Source organism: Acanthaster planci, linkage group LG06 (assembly GCF_054643075.1).
Source record: "Acanthaster planci isolate LZ-2023a linkage group LG06, COTS_SCS, whole genome shotgun sequence".
NCBI classification, from domain to species: Eukaryota; Metazoa; Echinodermata; class Asteroidea; order Valvatida; family Acanthasteridae; genus Acanthaster; species Acanthaster planci.
The window spans coordinates 19,369,396-19,381,765 of NC_141782.1; the positions used below are offsets into that span (position 1 = coordinate 19,369,396).

Genomic DNA, 12,370 nt, shown 5'->3' on the forward strand with positions numbered 1-12,370 from the left:
AGTGGGTCATAAGTTCTGTGATTCGTACGTGGGTTTACCACGATGCATCAAGACTGTCTCTTTAAGTTATTCCCTACACAGGTTCATCACTGCATCCTATACTGAACAGAAATCTCATCAACTGCATCGAATTGTTAAGGATGAGAAGGTACGGGGGTTGCGTTCAGCATGAATGATGACCTTTTTTTCTGTAGAGGTTGTAATTACGTGGCTACTCTGAGTGGTTTAGTGGATATGAATAGCTCTTAGGTGCATTTTCCGGCATGCAGTTAGTAGAGCAGTTCTCTGTTGCTTGTACATGTGTGAGGTTTTCCCGGACGAGTAAAAATTACAAAATTGGAAAATGTGGACAAAATATAGACTTGTAGATGAGTTGACAAAAGAAACATCTGCTTTCGTGTGAAATAGACTCAATGCTCAAAATCCATGTAGGCCTATCTATTTAGCAAATGATTACTTCTATTTCCAGGAAGGTGAATTCAGTCGTGAATTGAAAAGATTAGCATACACTGTCCTGAATGTACCCTGCATTACATTGACATTTCAGTTCAGCTCGAAATCGAAGGCACATCTGCAATTCCGTATTCCTTTTAAGTTATCAATCTCTTTCGCTATTTGTGCAGGCGAATTTCCACGTAGTGTTATGCAACGTGTTCCTGGTCAAGCAATGGAGTTCTTGTATGTGTTTACAAAAGTCAAAGTTGGGAACGTTTGATTGCAGAAATGGAACATACAAAGCCTATATAAAACCCTTTTTTGCTTAGAGTTGGCCACAGCTGCATTATATTGCCTACGGAATGCTCTGCCTGGTACTCCCGGTAATCTCCACGATGTTTTGATCGGCAGATCTATTATATGGTGTTCTACTCGGGCCACATTACACTGCGTGGTTAGAGTTGCACTATGCGATGGGAGTTGTTTGGCACTGCACGGTGGAAGTTTTCAGTCAGCGCAGTGAGTGTTGTTTAGCGGCAAAGTAAGTGTTGTTACTGGAAATTGTAGATTATTAGCACTGGAACAATATCTTTTTGTCTGGCATATTTATATATATAGAGAGAGAGAGAAATACTAAAAGTATAAGTACTCGGGCAGGCGGTGATATGAACCTAAAAACTTTAAATAATCTTAAATGCACTTCTGATCTTAACATTTTCCTTTCGTTCTTTTTTCTATTTAAGTTTCCACTTCAAGACTACCACAAAATAGTTTCGTTACATTTAACACGTGTGGGAACACATCGAGTCACCTGATTGGGATGTAGAAATTTACGGGGAAAAAAGTCAATTTCTGACAAGATAGGCCTAAGCCTATTTCTCTTCAGGTCAGGCAATTTTTCAACTTCTTAAAGTTAGTAGGCTAGGAAAACATTTTACAGAGGCCTTTTCTGAGGTGATTTTTAAAGAAATAACGAAAGAAAAATTATTACAACTTCTGAAATTTTAATGAAAATGAAATTATCAATAAAATTTTTGCACATTAGTTTCCCTACCGAAGGATTCTGGAAGCGGTTACTTTTAGAGGTCAACTTTCAGGCTGTGTTAAAATGGACTTGGTGACCTCTTGTACGTGATCATTCCATAAAAGCTCGAAAATTTGAGCCTACCATCAGATCGCGCTGCATAACAACTGTCACTGCGCAGTGAAACTACTCTTACCGTGCAGTGAAATTAATGATATCGATAATGATCGTGGTGAATTTGTTCCTGTATGGAGTGTGGGCATTCATTTTTCCTTGAATACTTTGTTTATACCGATTAAAGAGGGCATTACCATAGTATATGCAAATTTCTTTGAGAAATGCAACATCAGAAGACATTATGGTCAAGTGTGTTGAGAGCGGCCATGCAGCCGAATGCTCGAAACAGGGCGTAACTTTTAACCATGCATGAGCCATACGCCACAAAATTATTTTGTGCCGTAGCTGCCACGAAAAGTTACTTAGCTAAGAAAAGTTTTAATTATATTACATTTCTTGAACAAAACGATAAAGGCTTTTACGACGGCTGTTCCAATGCCATGTTACAACAGTCATGAAACAGTCAATACCTCCTCCACGAGGGGTACAACTAACCCCAGAGTTCTAGGGGTATTCTCCGTCGGAACTGGTCAAAAACACAAAGTTTTCTCACAACTAGGTAACTTGTTTTCTTTACCTTCTGAAACAAAGTTGAAGTTTTTTGCATTACCCTTAAGTTTAGTTAAGTTTAGCGACGATGAACCTTAACGGTCCGAGCACGATAAGTTAAGTCAAATCATTCATTCTTGTTTTGTTTGGCGCAACTTACGTTGCCTATTAAAAGTGACTACATATGTTAATTATTATGCCTTATGGCCTACTTATTAAGTTTGTTGCACCGACGGGGGCTCCGATTGGCTTATCCGTCAAGTCGGACTTACTGACTCGTGACGTATGACATACGTTGTAAAATAAAGGCTATCAAATGAGGGCGCGAGTTGCCGGGCCGAGCGCTACAACCGTCTAGTGCGTACCGCGCCGGCTGAAGGGATGGTAGACTAGGGAAGAGCAACGTAAGTCCGACTTGATTAAAGTCTAGTCTGTGTGTAGTCTTGGGTCCAAGACGCCTTTCGCAGTACGTGCTGCGATCCGATGTAGCCTATGTGTGCAGTGCGAGATTTCACTGTGAGCTCCCTTTTGAGGCATACAAGTTGCTGGAGGCAGCGATTCGTCTGGTAATGGTTCTTCTCGCGGGCTAAACTCGACGGTCTTGAAACCAAGACTATAATCGTTGTGTAGCGGCATATGTACACGTCCACATAATGCGCTGCACTGGACTCGTTGACTTTGACGTGTAGGTACCATACTAATTCAAGTTATAGTAGTTGTAGAAAGCGGTGGAAGTGATAAACAGGAAATCTCTATTTAATGATGCTACGTTATGAAATGATGTGAATGTTATGAACGATATTAATAATATTAACAATTTTACAGAAAATCATCATCCCAGTTTTGGGGTTATACCATTTTGGTGTTAAGAATCGATACAAAATGGTTTTGAATTTTTGTGCACCTTTAGGACGGTAAAATTTCGGGGACATTCGAAACGACCCAGTCCTTGAAAATTTCAGTCGGTGGATTCAAAATAAATGCATGAAATCAATGCACTAAGGTTGGATCCTGAATTTTGCGTCAGGTTTTTCTCGCAAAAGTCATTTTCTAGTCAAAATTAATTGATAAAAAGTGCAACATTTTGCAATTTTATTCATTTCACTTTTTCTATACACTTCCGAGATTCACTTTTACACACATGTACTTAGACATCATAACAATAGAAGAAAAAAATTGTGGTGTTGAGTTTAGATTTTACCGAAATTCATTTGTGTTTGTCTCATTCTGGTATCCGTCGGAGATCGGTGTTTGAAAAAATCGTGCCACTATAGTGGTTTGCTCGCACCAAATTACTTGAAAATGAAATGTGCGTGCGTGCTTAAGGGCATGAACTAACGTATTTCTCAAAAAAAATTCACTGTACCAAAAATTAAAAAGTCCATGCGACCTTCAAAAAGAATGTACATGCATTTACTTTTTCACTTTGCCTTGAATTTGCATGCCTTTAAAATTATCGAACTGTTCTGAATCAATTATCCACTGACCTTTGGTTCAATGAGGGTACGTTTCATTTTCGTACATCATTAATTCATGTATAACGTTAGAGATAACGGATTTGGTAAAATTCTATTGTTTTTAAATGAACCTCTTGCAATTCCCAATAGAGGCTTCAGCCACCAATTGATTGAATCTGATATGCCAGGCAGATGTCCATCGCGTTTTCTTGGGCTTTTCAGGAGACCATCATCAAGTTCAGAAGGAAATTTGCTGCCGCCAGCGGCCACATCATTTTGAAGTTTAACCTATCGGGATCTGAGTGCAGAACCAGGTATGTGGTTCAGAGCAGTGACATTTCAAACTACGCGTATGCATGACGCAGAGAACAGTCTTCCGCTCAAGACGAGTCATTTGTGCATGCTGCCTTGGGAGGGTAATCACCACAATACCTTGTTCTTTGAGGTGTTTGTTTGTGCATGTGTTCCGGTGTGTAGAAGTGTTCCGCTCCTCGGACTTGAATAGGAAGAATACCTACACTGCATGCTTACTAGAGCTCTTACTTTTTATACCTAACTCCTGGGCTGTGTCCGAATTATTTGGCAGATGCGGTTAAACTTCTATGTTAGAAGTTGGTATTGCTGCATTCTATAACCACTTGTGTTTTCTAAAACCTTTGCCAAATAGTGGCACTGTTCTGTCTTTTAGGGTCCTGGAAAAGAAGGACAAAAATAAGGAAGGGGTATAGTCTTCAAGGGGGCGGTCTGCACTCAAGTTTGGTTTACCCAATCAAACTGTTTCAACCTGTGACGGGAGCCGTCTGAAGCCGGTGAACAAACTGCCAACAGAACAAACATGACTGCAAAAATCATCAGGAATTCTAATATAGTTACAACTTTTTAAAGATACCGTTGATTCAGAGTGAATTCTGGCATGTGTTTATTTTATCTTCCGGATGTCTTTTACATGAAATCTCTAATTTTGATTGCTTTATTTGCCGTATTCGTGTCTTATTTATATGTCATATCCACCCTATTGACACGCCCAGTTACGCGTAGAACTAATAGGCAAGGACGTCCAACACGTTCAAAACAAAAGGGTTAGTTATGACCAGATTCACACTGTTTGACATGCAGAAAAGCAGAGTTATTGTAATGACTTGAGGTGACTCGCCTCGAGTCCCGACAGGTAAATGACTCGACTCCATTCACAAAAATTGGTGACTCGTTACAACTCTGCAGAAAAGTAAATTTAATCATAGTTGGCTTACTGTTTGTTTTGATGAAGTCAGTTAAGCAACATATATATTGGTTCCAATTGAAGATGTGCAAAATTTGATTCAAGGCATGGTTCTAGAATTTGGTTGCTTTGTGACGTGACAATATGCACTGAAAATTGCCTGGGGTAAATTTTAACCCAAGGAATGGTGAAAACTACAACTACCAAATATGGGCTGTTAACCAAATTTTGGGATAAGAATTACTTTCTGTTTCATATTTCACCCATAAAATTAGTGGATGAAAACCATTGTTAGGTTAAAACAAGCCAAAAGTCAATTTCAATCACCCAAATTGAGTTGAAACAGCCTAAACTATTGTGTACATGCAGTTTACACCCTCCCTTGGGTTAAAATTTAACCCAGCAATTTTCGGTGTGTGATGTCGCTGGGATCACTTCCCGCCATTTGAACAGACGGGATGCCCAACCAAATTTCGATGAATTAGGCCTATTAGCCTGAGGCACTGTTTCCGAGAATTTAAGTAATAATATTACTTCGATTGGTCACAGTATTGTATTAAAAATAATATTCTTTTAAAACAGTTTACTGTAAACCACAGTGCTTTTGGGATACGTTGTGTTATCTGGCCATAAACTGTTGTACGAACATGCTTATACTGCGAATATGCTTATTCTGCATATAAAGGTTTATATGCAGAATAAGCTTTCTCCATTATGATATGAATTTACCATGTAATATCTATAGCTGTCAGTAAATCGCCATTATTTTCATATTTCATTTCGCATGTTGCATAACCCAGTTTTAAACAAAACATTTAGCAGTTTTCTTCATTCCTGCTCTGTTCGACGAGAATATTCCATTATTATGCCCTGCTATACGCCTACGATAAAATATCCTTCTGGCTGTTGTACTCCCAATGGCTACGAGCAGAATTTTATTTTTTTACCGTAGTTATTAATCAGCATGACTAATAGAAATTCAATTTTTCTACGATAATGCAAATGTAATGGTTCGACAAAAGTACTGGAAATGTCTTGTGAATGCCTAGATCGAAATCTAATGCGAGAAAATGCACCTGTTTCATTTTATCATAATTTACTAAGCTTATGAAAATCTAGGTAGCCGACATATTACTTTTTTCACGGTCTAATAATGTCAACAAACGGTGATAAAGTAATTAAATATTCCAACTGCAGCCATAGGACGAGCAAAACAGAGCTGATGTAAGTGCGTAGTCTATATACTCGTCTACACAATATTGACAGCGTAATATGCATGGAGACTCGGAACAAGACTGTGCACCTACGCGTGTAGCCTACATACTCGGAACCAGACTACAATTACCAGCGGCAGCGATGCACAGCGAAACATTTCTCATGTGCATGTACGGACCCCACGGACCCAAACAGCTGCAAAATACCAGCTGAATTTGTTTCTTTTATGGGACTTCCACTTGTATCCGAAAAATTAATCGAGATAGATATTTTGTTTCCTTTTGTCTACCTGCAATTCCTTTTTGACTCTGCAGTGCCAACTTTGTTGCCCGAGTTTCGGCGGCGACCATTGATCTCCATAACGGAGATCAGTGGTGGCGACGGTGGGTTGTGTGTGCTGCATCTCCATGCGCTGTTAGTTTTAATAATAATAGAAGATGAAGAATTTTTTGGACTAAGCGTAGCCGATGCAATGGACAAAATTTGAATGAGACGCGTCACTGTTTTCTAACAAGGGTGCGGACAAATGGTCATCTTTGGAACTAGTGTTTTACGTCCGGTTACCCTGTACATGTACATATAGGTAATTTTGCAAATTCAAACATAGCAGAGCATTACTGTTGATCTTCATTGTGGAGTAAATGTAAATTCATTGTGGAGTAAGTGTAAAATACAACATTATATAAAAATTATGGATCCTCGTGGGCGGCATGACGTCAGTTCGGATTTTTAACACGTAGCAAAGGGGCGAATTTATCCATCGTGCTATGGAAAAATGTGCAGAAGTTCCCAGCCGGTATCCGACCCGAAAATTATCACTCAATAGTCATACAGGTCAGTAAGAACACAAAACAAATCCAGTAGACTGCACATACTGGTTTAGGTGCTGTTTTCTTTTTTTTACAATTATCATACTAATTTGAAGAACTACCACAAGAGTGATTACCAGAGGTTTATATCAGAGGCACCACATGTACTCATTTCTTTTTGGAACCATTTTTCTGTAATTATTACTATCTTTTAGTTATTTTCCTCTTCATCATTTAGCTGAAATGGTCCTTCAAATTTAACAGCATGCATGTTTAGGCATAACCCTATTCAAGGCTTTGTTGATGACTTTCATGCCTTTATTAAGTTTTCCTTCGAGATCATCCACAGTGTCCTTGTGAGTTTCATGATACTTCAAATATAGGCAACTTGAAAGAAACTCCTAACAGTTGTCAAAAAGTCTTGCTTGCCTGCCCAGAGGGTCTGTCTGTTTGCCTTTTGCATGACTTGACGTAGTATTTTTCATACTTTTCATCCCACATATCTCCTTACTTGTTCTAGTTTCAGCCAGCCAATATCTTGGTAGGTGGCATTGTCTTCCAATTCTGATGAACTGTCTTCATCCGAGGTTTCGTCATCAACCTTTTCAACAGATTCTGAATCATCGTCTCCTTCATTCATGTCTGATGTCTCAGCGTGGATATTTTCCATGTGCCTCTCTAGATTAGACTTCCATCTAAAGCATTTGTCACACTGGTGATAAGCATAGGGCTTGACTGCAGAAATAATTTTAACATTCATGTAGACCCTTGGAAGGATGATCTTTAAACAACACGAAACGAATGAAATCATTCAATGTATCATGTATATACATAAATATGTATGTGTATTTCCCTGTCCATCGGCTCTTTTCCCATTCTTCATTTGCTTTTTTATTTTTTTCCTCTTTTCACTGCTCATTTTGATCTTTACATTGCTCATTTCCTTTTTTCATTGCTCAATTTGCTCTTTTCATCGCTCATTTCCTCTTTTCATTAATCATTTTGCTCTTTTCATTGCTCATTTTACTCTTCGTTTTTCAGTTTGCTCCTTTCATTGCTTATTTGTTCTTTTCATTTCTCATTTTGCTCTTTTCGTTGCTCATGTTTCTCTCAGCTGAAATTCCAATTAAATTTGAAACTAATAGCAAAACGATTTAATGGGATTTTCTGAAGAAAAAACTGATCAAAGTCGGAAAACCTTCAAGAAAAATAATCAGTGAATTCGCACCCCTGTATATTTTCAATGGCCCGCTCACACTTCTTACCGCCAACGCCATTTGTGCGCAGGGGTGCATAATTATGAACTTATTAGTGAAGTGGTCTAGGCAGTGTCGGGTCCCTCAAAGCATTGTTGACAGATTTGTTAGGTATGATTACTTATTCAACTGTCAAGATACGTATTCATCGCTTCACACCCACACCCTGGCGTGGATATAAAGCGTGATGCAAACACTGTACAGTCGAGAAGACAGGGATTACTATGATGGACTTTTACAATTCAACAAATCATTAGTCTATCCGTTAAGGACTTCTAAAGGGAAAATATTCAAGAACAATCACAGTTCTATCGAAAAACAATCCTTCCAAACTACAGAGTTTTTCGTTCGACATAAAAAGTATGTACATGCAGGCTAGTATTAGTTGATGTTACCCGAATGGTTTCCAGGACTAACGCTAGCCGTCGAGTGAGTTGTTTTAAAATGTATATCTACAACGCTGTGTTCCCTTTCAAGAACCTTGAAATTCGGTTTCATTTGTAGCGGTCATGAAAGTGAATTTAAAACCGTTAATATGAGCCTCTTTCCAATAGTCTTTTATTTTCAATTCAAATAATTAAGGGTTGGGAATAAATTACAAAATGTAACGGGTGAGTCAGAGAATGATGAAAACCTGGCGTATATACCCACCGTATACTTACGGTTGTCTTGCCTATTTGTAGTCTCAGTCACAATCAGCCGATGGGGGAGGACGGGGACGAACGAGGGAATGAACAACTTTCCTATAATTATGCGGGGTCGAAGCTAGGGTAGGGATGGGGAGGTTGAGGCAGTCCAGGCTCACCAGGAAGGTTTCACCATCAGAAGAAGAAGTAGTCAACTAATAAAAATGCGCAGGCGCAAGTATAAATAAGTGACAGACCATGGAGAGAATTACTCGAGGACACAGCGTCTGTATTCAAAACACAACTCAAAATTACCTCATTTATTTCTTCAATCACTTGAGTGCCTCTATCCCATTTACGTCAAACGAATTATTTACATATCCGTTCATCTCATTCGCTGGTCAAAATGGGTGATCGACTCAGGTTGCTGCAGCTAGCCTATATGCGTACCGTAATGGTGGTCAGCGGGATTAATTTTACTACGCCTGCTTCAGTAATTAGGCTAGACCGGCTGAATTAACTTGTGCAAACTAGCTGTTGCGCTGACCTCGAAAGTTGCTGACCAGTTAACTTCACGGCACTTCTCTGCTAACTTATTACAGTTATTTTCACGGCACATCTTTGTCGACTTATTTTCTCAGATCTTGTAAGCAAATTAATCTTCACGGCACTTCCTTGCCGACTTCATACGCACCGCTGGTCAGCCTTGCACACACGACACTCGCAAGCCGTTCCTTCTGCACGCCGGACTTGTTAGTAAGAATCGAACCACCCGAATGCACATGGCGGTTGCATTTAATAGATTTCTGGCAGCATTGGGCGCGCTACAATTGGATTGGCTATTATGTGCGCGGCTTATACGCAAATGAGTCACTCGCTCGGACCAGCTGTTGCCAGCATTCTACAAACAGTATTTGTTTAACGCACTTATCCTATTAATTACTACACTGGAGCATGATTATGCCTGCATACACACACTTCTACCATTAGCCAGTCGCGTAAAATATATAAAATCGTTGTCGATAGAATCTGTAAAGAAACAACAACTCTTAAGGAAATTAGTCATGACTGAAAGATGAATTTCAAGAATTTCTACAATTATCTGGGGTGTGTTCTAATGTCCCTGAAAAGATGGTAAGTGCTACCGCTGCTAAAACCTCTCCAGAATGTGTTTCTATACTACAGCAAGACACTCGGAGACCCTCGATAAAAGTGACATTTTATTGATTATACACAAACCATCGCTACCGATCGCTCGTGCACAAACCGGACTGAGCCAATAAGGAAACGGTGCCTATGTTTGTGCACTGATAGAACGTAGCCAATCAGAGAGTTGCACACAATCACCTCCGTCGTGAAGGCCGGCATGGGCAGGGAGCCCATGCCGGCCTTCACGACGGAGGCTGATACCGTACACTATAATGGGCCGATGGGTACCCCCCCCCCACATGTCCAATCATTATACACACTCTTGACTATTGTTACCTAACACATCCCCCCTAGAAGTCTGTACAGAATTCCTGAGATCCCAATCAAACAATGGCCAACACAAAGGCGGGAGGGGGTCTCTCTGCCCCATATCTTGCATCATATGGCTTACGCATAGAGGAAGGACACCCAAGGAGTTTGAACTTCCCGCGTATTTTTATTTACGCCGTAGCCTAGTGCTTTTTCTGTGGTGATGCCAATTCGCGCATGAAAAGAGATTAGTGCTGAGCACATACACGAGAGCATGGGATTTAACGTGGGGCGGAAACATGGCATAATTGTTAAGACAGTCCAAAGGGTTTCAATGCATTTCACTAAAAACTGGAAGACGTATAGCTTTAGGTGCTGCTAAATGTCATGTGAGAGCTCCGCTAGGAATCGTGGTAGGCCTACGCAATACAAAACGTGAACAAACCAAACATAACTTCACGACCGAAATTACTGCTCAAAATGAGTAAAATTTTTATTGAGTCTTTGGACCGTTTCCCTTCTTCCATGCTTCAAATGCATACAGGCAAAAACAGTGGCGCACCAAGGATTCGAATTTTTTATATCATTCTTTGCTGTGCTATACAGTGCACAGCTAGCAGTAATAAGTTTTGATATTGGGAGTCTTTTACCGTAGATATATATGACGCATTATTGACGCACTTTGCTGCAAAGCCATAACCAGCTGTCTGCTTGTTCGAGGTTCTGTAAGCTGAACATGCCTAGAGGAAATGACGCAGACGAGGTTGCAATCAGGGCTTCAAGAACAACCTGAATACGTTTCAAGTAAAATATTTTGAAATACTGTTGTTTTTTTATAATGGAAACGAAACAAAAAATGAAATAAGAGAGACGAAAGGACTGGAAATCTCACTCCGCTTGAAAACAACCTTCATAATGTTTGTCACATCGCACATGTACTTTATTCCCCTCCCCCGAAAAAATAATAATGCTAAAAAACATCGCGTGACTTGGCTATCCTAGCTCATCAAGCCAGCGATCACGGTGGTGATTAAAATTCTGCTTTTCACACACCCCAAAGAATTAACTTGACCATCAGAGGAAGAGGAATCGCCCCAATACTGTCACAGTCCATCGGTCGATCACCTCTGAAGTATCAATTGTCGGAACTAAATACAGAGATTTATTTGTTGAAGTACAGACACCGTCGTTTCCTGTTTTCGTGCGCTCGCTCTGACTGGTTTCAGTCAGCATTAGTCTCTTTTCAAGCGCGATGAACCAGTACTACCAGAGCGAAAAACCCTAGGCTACGGTGTAAATAAAAAATACGCCGCCCGGGCTGTATGTAACATCTTGCCAATTACCGCTTTCTGTATGCCTGGTATGTCCATAGCCAGAGCGCAGTGAACACTTGCTCCGCACCGTTTCCCAGCCACGAAAACCCCTTTGTACCTTTATATGATCGCGGCAGCAATTTGTCGCTGGTAATCTACATCTTTAAAACTTTGTGCGCGGCACTGAGTTAATAGGAAATTGAATATTCATACTTTGTTGGTGCTTGCAATGTAATGATCTCATGAGTTGCTTGCATTACTACGCTGTGTGCCCTAAATCTATATGTACAGTCATTGCCCTTAATGAGCGCTATAAATTTCTTCTGGAGTTATTTTGGAATAACTAGCCAGTTGTTTGCAAGATTATGTGTTTTGTTTGAATCTTTTTATTATGGCATTTGAACAAAAGCGAATTTTATGAGATTTTGTGATCACTCCCTGTGATGAAATAGCGCATTTTGTTACTTATGAACTTACTTTTCCAGTAAAAGTCTGCATTTTGTTGGTGAGTCATAGCCAAATCGTACCAAGTATTTGAAACTGATGTATTGGACAGAGAATAAAATTACAAACTTTGCACGGATAATGGAATAGTGTATCAAAATCTAAAAAGTTTATTTACAATAGCAAAAGTAGGTCTAATAAATCAGGGATTTTTCTTTCTCTCATTTCCCGGTCACAGCAATAATTTGTATTTAACTGCAAGCAGTTGCTAGGATATTACTGGCCCCGTTTGTCCGGCTAAGATGCAGACAGTAATCAGGCATTTTTTGAATGTTTGTATTATTCGCCTGACTCGGCGGCGACAGTCATTGAACACTTTGAAGTGCCTGAGTACAACTCCTTCTGTGCCCTTCCTCTATGATCAAACTAGTTTGATCAACGAATTTGT

At 39.8% G+C, this 12,370-nt stretch overlaps 1 long non-coding RNA gene across 1 annotated transcript; it reads left to right on the top strand.

The window, feature by feature from the left end:
• Positions 1-619: 619 nt before the first annotated feature.
• Positions 620-6,543, top strand: LOC147798927 (uncharacterized). Its single transcript, XR_015425666.1, has 3 exons — positions 620-976; positions 3,733-3,896; positions 4,271-6,543. It is a non-coding gene; the product is annotated as an uncharacterized LOC147798927 (long non-coding RNA).
• Positions 6,544-12,370: the final 5,827 nt, after the last annotated feature.